Source organism: Hoplias malabaricus, chromosome 2 (genome assembly GCF_029633855.1).
Source record: "Hoplias malabaricus isolate fHopMal1 chromosome 2, fHopMal1.hap1, whole genome shotgun sequence".
NCBI classification, from domain to species: domain Eukaryota; kingdom Metazoa; phylum Chordata; class Actinopteri; order Characiformes; family Erythrinidae; genus Hoplias; species Hoplias malabaricus.
Genome location: NC_089801.1, coordinates 58511986 through 58521938, shown reverse-complemented (window position 1 = coordinate 58521938; position 9953 = coordinate 58511986).

The following is a 9953-nucleotide window of genomic DNA, read 5'->3' as shown; positions in this document are numbered from 1 at the left end:
GATGTAATTACATATGTGTAATAACTTCCGTTTTGCCTTTTGTAATTACACAAGTGAATCTTTATAGTTGTAACAGCATATTCTCTCTTATGTAATTACACACATGATAACATAGGTGTAATTACATTAGTGATCAGACTGGAACAAGATATTTTGTACCAGAAGCCTTTTCTGACAGGGGTTTCTGACCAATAAAGGGAACCTACCCATTCTCAAAAGTCCTGCTCATGTTTAATTTACCTTCATGTATATTTCTTTTTTCCCTTTTCAATAAACGATCCAAGTGAAAATAATATATCTATAATTTACTCTCTCTGTGTAGTCGTAAACATGTGTGTGTCTGTTTATGAGAGGGAGCTAGAGAGCAAGGGAGGATGTTGGATATTTTTTCATTTTTTGTCTGTGTAGGAAATGTGTTAAAACACTGCTGTATTATAGTATTTTGTGTTTTATTGTACACTCAGGAAAGCAAAATGTATAAACTGTATATAACACTATGAAGAAGAAATCATGCTTTTACACTCAAGTGGCTACAGGATGAAACACTAATTTAATACCACTAGAGGCCAGCACTACACCGTACATTAACACGAGAGATGTGACACTTTGTTTCCGTGCACTTTCATTTCCACACTTCCAAGTTTGAGTGTCTGTCATTTTCAGTCTATAGCTGATGTAGCCAGTGCCACTAGTATGTTCATGAGGACAATAGGTCGCTGTGCCTTTAAGAAACTTGCGGGAACGGTGGGTAGTCGAGTCTCGCGATACTAGCTGAAGCATCGTTTGTTTCTTAATCAGAAGCATTTGTTAACCAGCTTCGACGGTGTGCGACTGATTCTATAGTGGATTGGTGGATGCTCTCCATTTTTAAACATTTTCCTGTAACTAAAGCCAGGGTTACTAAGGGGAGACTTTCTTTGGCGTACTGCAGTGAGCTCGGTATGCACAGTGGAGGATGAGATGCAGAAGGAAGATTTTATTCAGCATCTAGCAGTGGCTTCCGTGTTGAGGACTAACATGATTGACTCTCTAAAGCCGTGTTGCTGTGTTATACAGTGAATGGACACAGGAGAAGTGTTTGGTGAAGAGTGATAGTGTACTGTTCTTTCTTTCTCTGGGTTTGGTTTAATTAAAAGACCGAAAGGGTCATTTTATACGGGCGCGTTCGGGGAGGATAGAGTGCCAAATACCTATACGGTGGGATTTCTGTGTACTGACCGGAGGGTTAGGTTGGATTAGGGGCAGTGATAAATAATCTTGAGAACGCACAGTGGATTGAAGGGGAATAGGGACTTCTCAAGAGTCCTGAGTCTCTTGATTCACAAAGTGAACCTTGTTTGGTGTATTTTACTGTATGAGTTGTCTTTAATAAGCGTGCGGTGTCTTTTTCTTTTGAAATTGGGGTTTTCTTGTATTTTTTGTGAAGTATATGTGAGCTCCAGGGTCAGCCCAATTGTCCTTATTTCTGCCTGTGGTCGGTTCCAAGTTATTTGCTGCACTTCAGTGTTAGGGAATTGGAATTGTTAGCTTAACTCTTGTAAAGTTTTATGAGTATTTGCTCCTAACTGTAATCATACATTTGTCATCTCTCTACAGGTCTCGTGTGTCGGAGAATCATTAATGGGTATTTTAAAGTGCCATACAGCTGTCTAACTATAGTGTTCTTTTAACAAGATCTTAAAACGCTTGTGTATCTGTATCGTATTCTCTCTCTCTCTCGCTCTCTCTCTCTCTAATAGCTGGATTCTAACAGACTGTTGGCTAGTTTGCATGATTTGTCCATGTCATATCACAGGAACAGTAGGTTGTATTAAAATTACTGAATGTTATGAGGTTCCTCTGGCCAATGTGATGTTTACTGTACTTGAATGTATTCTCGAGAGTTTGATAAAATAAAAGTTATCAATTGTGTACCCTCGTCTTGGTAATTCACCACATTGCTCACCAGATCCCTGAGCGGGGACCCCAGGTAAATTTGTAACGTTCCAGTGTGGAATGTGGGTGGTACTGGGATAGGTGGTAATGGTTTGGGTGTGCGGGACTGTGGTAGAGGCCTTACACTTAACTGATGTGAGAGATACAGATGCTGTAAGATCACACTCAGAAAAGCAGGCGTTTTATCAAAACATTCCCTTGTGCCAGACATTTGTGCTTGTACTACAGATGTTTTTTGCAGTATCTGTGATTGAGAGCTTTTAAAAATGATCTATTCACACAGAATAGATCACCCCATCATTTATACATATCCCTTATCATTCTGCTCCATTTTACACAAGAAAAATATAAATTAATTGCATGTCTAATATTTCTTTAATTGAAGCTTTTATATGCATAAATTCTGTACAGCAAAGCATTATTACCATCAAATTGTCAGGTTAAGACAATAGCATTTTTTGCATGGTTCTAGTTTTTATCATTAACACTGTTCATCAGTAAAATAAGTTGCAGAAATGGGCCTCATGTGATGATTAAAACTTAAAATGCAGAATCTTCAGCAACGTGCAACAAGAAGTTAGCTAATATTTCTAAATAAAAAAAATTACATTGCAAATATTTGTAAAGTCGAAGTCTCAAACTTAAAATTTATTTGTAAAATGTAGAATCTGCGTTTGTGGATCAAGTGTTTTCCGTGACGTGCATTTGTTTATATCCTCTTGCAGGTTTTTGGATTTTGAGACTTTCCTCTCGCATTTCACCCGATCCAAATACAAAAGCAGCCTGATTCACAAATGTGGCCAGCAGGCGAACAAGCTTCCCCCAGTGTTGTTTCCCCCAGTGTCTCAGGACTGACCTGTTTCTCTCAGGGCCGCAGCGAAACAACCCCCTGTAGGCGGGACTATGACTCCATTGGTTGCAGCAGTAAATGATAGACAGCTAACTCTGGCTGCTGATTGGCTAAATAGAAGTGATGACCAATGAGAAGCGCATATTCTGTTTCGGAGCCGTGGGGTATCTGCCCTTCCCTCCGGCTGAGGGAGAGCATCTGTTTGAAACAAATCACCCGTTTTAACAGTCCAGTCTCAAAATTACGAAACGTATCAGTCCAATAAGCAAAACGGCTTTAGTCCAAATAGGGGATGCTTTTAACGTATTTTATTTCACAACGCTAGTCTGCAGCGAAATTAGGGAAGTTCCGCTGGATTGTGACGTTGTTAAATTTAGGGCACCTTCAAAAGTGTTCCCCAGTGATCCCCCTCCTAACTGTCTGTGGTATGAAGCTGAATTCAGCGGTTTGGGGGCTTTTTGTTCGAACTTCCACATTAAATGCTGCGCAAATGCTTCTCCATTTAATTTGGCTCCCACGTCCTAAAACAACAGTGACACCTAGCGGTAGGCTGCATTTGTAGTTGGATCGGGTGAAATGCGAGAGGAAAGTCTCAAAATCCAAAAACCCGCGAGAGGAAATGAACAAATGCAAGTCATGAAAAACACGTGAGTGACTTCGTCCACAAACGCAGATTCAACAATTTACAAATACATTCTAAATTTGAGACTTTGACTTTACAAATATTGTAAAGTCATATATAAAGTCATTTTGTACATTTATAAAAATTGCAGACTGTGAGACACAGATTGGGATGTATTCATTTGTGAATAGTGAAACATATTTGTGATTTGTGTTTTATTTGTGAATTAACATTTACACATTTGTATTTTGAGACTAGTCTCTCTTCATATGTTCGAGAGTGATGTATGAACAGGGCGTCCTTTACTGTGGATAACTGCAGTATCATTGGAGCAACACTGGGGACTGCCAGGTCTTGTTGATATCACACAAACTGCACACAGCCCTGCCTTCTAACTGTCAAACTGTGTGGTACTATGTGGAAAAGGCACGCATGAGGTTTTCTGAATCTGGGGCTTAGACACTGCTTTACTGAATCTGATCGGTTGTTTGTAGAATTAATATGATTGGTTGGTTTTGGGGTCCACGTTCTCATAGACTGAATCTGATTCACTGAAGATTGAGTTAATGTTCTGGTAGATTGGATCCATCATGATGTAGATTCCAGGAGGGTCATTTTCTTTATCAGCATCACACTGAAATTAGAGAAGTACAGAGTTTAAACTGACAAACCCTGAATAATACTCCATGGTCATTACTCATTACTGAACATATCATCCATAAGTAAATATGACCAGTTGGAAAGAAATGACTTGTTTTTCTTTTAGAGTGTGTCTGAGACCTGTGAGCTGGTGTTTAGGTGTTTAAAGGACTGTGTTATAACATGATTATATCACATCTTACTCCATCCTTCATTACTCACTATGTTATTTGTTCCAGATCCTTTCCAGGTAAAGGCAAAACCTGAACAAAGTAAAGAAATATATAAAATAAAACTAAGAAATTAATTTATAAATAATAATAAGTGTTTATTTTAAGGACAGGAATGTCTATATTTCTCACTATTTATTCAAATTTGTTAATCACGAGTTGTATTAGGATATTTTTTGTCTCTATCCTGTACCAGTAAAAACACTAACAATAGCATTCATAGTGGAAAAATAATGCATTGCAAATTTTATTTATCTTAAATTCAATAAATGCTGTTAAAAATTAAAGGGGATGTTCGTGATTTTAATCAAAAAACACTTTGTATAAAATTCTGAGAAAGTTTCCCCATCATTTGCTGCTCTCCAGTTTGGTTTTTTTTTTTTTTAATTTGTTTTTTTTTTGTGTGGTTTTTTTTTTTGTGCACTGGTCTAATGTGTTTACAAACCCCAGTGTCTGTAAATAGGAAATGGGTAAACAAAACAAGCTGTCATGGTAGGTCTCTCTCTCTCTCTCTCTCTCTCTCTCTCTCTCTCTCTCTCTCTCTTTATCTATCTATCTATCTATCTATCTGTCTATCTATCTATCTATCTATCTCTTTGTCTCTCTCACCCTGCTCACAGATAACAAAAAAAACTCCAGAGGTTGAATAGCATGAACTGAGATGAGGATGTTGCTCTGTTCCTGCTCCATAGGTGAGTAATGACTTATATTTGCTGTTTACGATCACTTAAGGTGAAAATGTCTCCAAATTTGGGAGGTGGCTAACTGTATTACTGACAATGCTACAAAACTAAACAACAAATCATTTTCTGTCTTGATTCAAACAGTGAATAATAACTTACAGGAAAGTTACACTTGAGCCACAAAACAAACAACACACACAGGGCCTATCACCTTACAAAATGTTGAGCATCTGAATGTAAACAAACCAGAGCAAACACCGTTTTTCCACATTTGTAGATGTCCCCCTAATTTTTTTTTTTAATTGATATTAAACAATTCCAGTGTTTACTGTATAGAAGCGATACCAAATCCAGATGTTTGGTATCATTTTAAAGACATTGAATATGTTCTCATTATTGTGAAGAGTACCTTGTGGTTTCTTGCTTTTTAGTTTGTGGAAGTACACAGTGCCTCCTACAATCAGCAGCAGAGTCACACAAACACAAACACTGGCGATGATGTTAACATTGTAAGCTGTAGAAGAAAAAAAATCAAACCAGACATACCAAGGTATTTTCCAGAGTCATATAATTTAAATACAAACCGGATTCCAAAAACGGTGGGACACTAAACAGATTGTGAATAAAAACTGAATGCAATGATGTGGAGGTGCCAACATCTAATATTTTATTCAGAATAGAACACAAATCACAGATCAAAAGTTTAAACTGAGAGAATGTTAAGGGAAAAATATGTTGTTTCATAATTTCTTGGCATCAACAAATCCCAAAAAAGTTGGGACAAGGCCATTTTTTACCACTGTGTGGCATCCCCCCTTCTTACAACACTCAACAGACGTCTGGGGACAGAGGAGACCAGTTTCTCAAGTTTAGAAATAGGAATGCTCTCCCATTCATGTCTAATACAGGCCTCTAGTTGTTCAATCGTCTTGGGCCTTCTTTGTCTCACCTTCCTCTTTATGATGCGCCAAATGTTCTCTATAGGTGAAAGATCTGGACTGCAGGCTGGCCATTTCAGTACCCGGATCCTTCTCCTACGTAGCCATGATGTTGTGATTGCTGCAGAATGTGGTCTGGCATTATCTTGTTGAAAAATGCAGGGTCTTCCCTGAAAGAGATGATGTCTAGATGGGAGCATATGTTGTTCTAGAACCTGAACATAGTTCTCTGCATTAATGGTGCCTTTCCAGACATGCAAGCTGCCCATGCCACAAGCACTCATGCAACCCCATACCATCAGTGATGCAGGCTTCTGAACGGAGCGTTGATAACAACTTGGGTTATCCTTGTCCTCTCTGGTCCGGATGACATGGCGTCCCAGTATTCCATAAAGAACTTCAAATCGTGACTAATCTGACCACAGAACAGTCTTCCATTTTGCCACACTCCATTTTAAAAGACCCCTGGCCCAGTGCAAACGTCTGAGCTTGTGGAGCTTGCTTAGAAATGGCTTCCTCTTTGCACTGTAGAGTTTCAGCTGGCAATGGCGGATGGCACGGTGGATTGTGTTCACTGACAATGCTTTCTGGAAGTATTCCTGAAGCCCATTCTGTTATTTCCTTGACAGTGGCATTCCTGTTTGAGGTGCAGTGACGTTTAAGGGCCCGGAGATCACGAGCATCCAGTAGAGTTTTATGGCCTTGACCCTTACACACAGCAATTGTTCCAGATTCTCTGAATCTTTTGATGATGTTATGCACGGTTGATGATGATAACTTAAAAGTCTTTGCTATTTTACGCTGGGTAACACCATTCTGGTATTGCTGCACTATCTTTCTGCTCAACTATGGTGGAATTGGTGATTCTCTTACCATCTTGGCTTCATAGAGACACTGACACTCTGAGAAGCTCTTTTTATACCCAATCATGTTGTCAATTGACATAATTAGTGTTAATTGGTCTTCCATCTGTTCGTTATATGCTCAATTTCCTTTTTCCAGCCACTTATTGCTACTTGTCCCAACTTTTTTGGGATTTGTTGACACTGTGAAATTTTGAATCAACATATTTTTCCTTTAAAATGTTACATTTACTCAGATTAAACTCCTGATCTGTCATCTATGTTCTATTACGAATAAAATATTGACATTTGCCATCTCCACATCATTGCATTCAGTTTTTATTCACAATTTGTTTAGTGTCCCAACTTTTTTGGAATCCGGTTTGTATAAAATCTAAATCATTTGATACATATATCCATGTGTCTTTCCATGTTATACCTGGAAGAGATTAAGAATTATTGCGGTATTAACACTCTTGCCCAAGGGTTATCTTGTTATAAAGGAACTGTTGTCAAAGTGCATGTCCTTAAGTCCAGTGCTGAACTTCAAAATCTCAAAAATCTTTAAACAAATTGCATTAAAGCATTTCATGTTACTGCAATTTCATTCATTCATTCATTTATTTATTATCTGTAACCCTTATCCAGGGTCGCAGTGAATCCAGAGCCTACCTGGAATCATTGGGTGCAAGGTGGGAATACACCCTGGAGGGGGCGCCAGTCCTTCACAGGGCAACATAGACACACACACACACATTCACTCACACACTCACACCTACAGACATTTTTGAGTCACAAATCCACCTACAATTCATTCATTCATTCATTCATTCATTATCTGTAACCCTTATCCAATTCAGGGTCGCGGTGGCTCCAGAGCCTACCTGGAATCATTGGGCGCAAGGCGAGAATACACCCTGGAGGGGGCGCCAGTCCTTCACAGGGCAACACAGACACACACACACATTCACTCACACACTCACACCTACGGACACTTTTGAGTCACCTATCCACCTGCAGCGTGTGTTTTTGGACTGTGGAAGGAAACTGGAGCATGTTACTGCAGTTTGCTTTTACAATGTTGTGCCCTACAATAAAGAATTGTTAATATTTGAAATGGCCATTGAAATTAAACTCTAATGTTTACTCCACAGGGCGGCACGGTGGCGCAACAGGTAGTGTCGCAGTCACACAGCTCCAGGGACCTGTTGCTCCGATTTCCTCCCACAGTCCAAAAACACACGTTGGTAGGTGGATTTGTGACTCACAATTGTCTGTAGGTGTGAGTGTGTGTGTCTGTGTTGCCCTGTGAAGGACTGGCACCCCCTCCAGGGTGTATTCCCGCCTTGCGCCCAATGATTCCAATGATGACCCCGAATTGGATAAGCGGTTACAGATAATGAATGAATGAATGAATGTTTACTCCCACGCACAGGACTTGTGTGTATATTAAAAAACGATAATAACGAGAAGCTGTGTTGTCAGCTGTTACCAGTGGCATGGATGGTGGTACTATGGTTGGATAATCTGAAGGGTCGAAGCCTTTTTTTTCCTGAGGGATTTTGTTTGGTACTGAGGTCTGAGGATGTCCTCAATTGTACACCATACCTTGGGCTCTTAGACAGAAAAAAGGGAATTATTAATAATGGCTTAATTCTTACTGAGATGGTCTTTAACTGGAGGTGTCATGGTCATTGTTGTAGCTGTTGCTGTTGTTGTTGTAGTAGTTGTTGTTGATGTGATCCTGTAGGTTTCTGCTGTTGGTTTTAGAGATGTGCTTGTCTTTGCCGGTGCTATGCTGGTAGCTGCCTTACCTTTTTCTTATTTCAAATACAAAACAAATGAGTGTTACTTATGCAAAGGACTACTCTAATGACACAACCTAATTATCTGAGTTTTAATAGCAACAAATCTGTCTAGATTATTTTTACAGAGCCACATGTTCAAACATTACTTCCATCCAAATACACCTCTAAAACAGTTGATATGGATATTCAGCTTATTTTGCATTCAACTAGCGGTTGTAAGTTAATATCTCCAAACAGCTACATGGAAAAACTGAAGAAAAAAAAACAATCTATCTTCATCTGGAAATTCCTTTTCAAAAAGATTGTATTCATTGCATAAGCAAACACATACTGTATCACTAAAAATATTGTCAGATTAACTATTTAGCTTCCCATGTCTGAGCCAAACTGGATACAGCATCATTGTTACTTCTTGGGGCAGGGCACATAGTGTTAATGTGTTTGAGTGAACGAAGGTGTGAGTTCTATGCAATCTCATTCAGACACTAAAAACACCACAGTTAAAGCTGTTAGGAAAAAAATGCATTCACATTAGTGCAGTCACAAACACATTACTGATGAGAGATGCTGAAGTTAAATGATTAATTGTGGATCACAAACACCACTCTATATCATACCAATATTATTGCCACAGTTCCAAATCCACAGCATGGTGCAGGGGACGTTATACTTAGCCTAGGCTTGGCACAGTGATAGAGACCTTAAGCTTCTGTGCCACTGCTTCAAACTCAATTCTGTCCTATAAAAAGATTCTAAAAATTTTGTACAATATACCACCAAGTCCACAGGACTTTATATTGAATTGAAGGACTTAAGCTGAATTTAGTAACTCTACGTAGTGTCTATCAGTCATCCAACATCTGTCTGTCACCTCAGTAAACGTGTTTCATCATTATATGGGCAGACATAATGTGGCCATGTTTCTGAGGCATTTGACCAAAAAAAGGCCTATATTAAGACTCATCTGCTCTCTGTGGTCTAAGGACGGTGAGAACATCTTCTTTCTCACCCTCAGGTGTGTCAGAGCTGGTCGCTTTCCTTTTCAGCATTAATTTTATTTTACACAATAACATTAACTCAACATCTACTACTCCAGAGAACAGAGATCCACTGAGGCACAGTCCAAAAGTGGGGGGATTTATACACACTTAGGCCATGCTTAATAAAGTGAAGAGTAGTTCTTTTCCTTTTTCTTCTCAACAGTAAAAATCTGAAGTAAACAAGGGTTGTTGACTCAAGTTTTGCCCTGTATTTAGATCTTGCCACAACATTTTCAAATAGCCATTATATATGGTAACACAAATTAATTTCACTAATAGCCCTTCATACATCTTCATATATGTACAGATGAGCCATTACATTAAAGCCACCTCCTTGTTTCTACATTTACCACTAAGAACAGGATG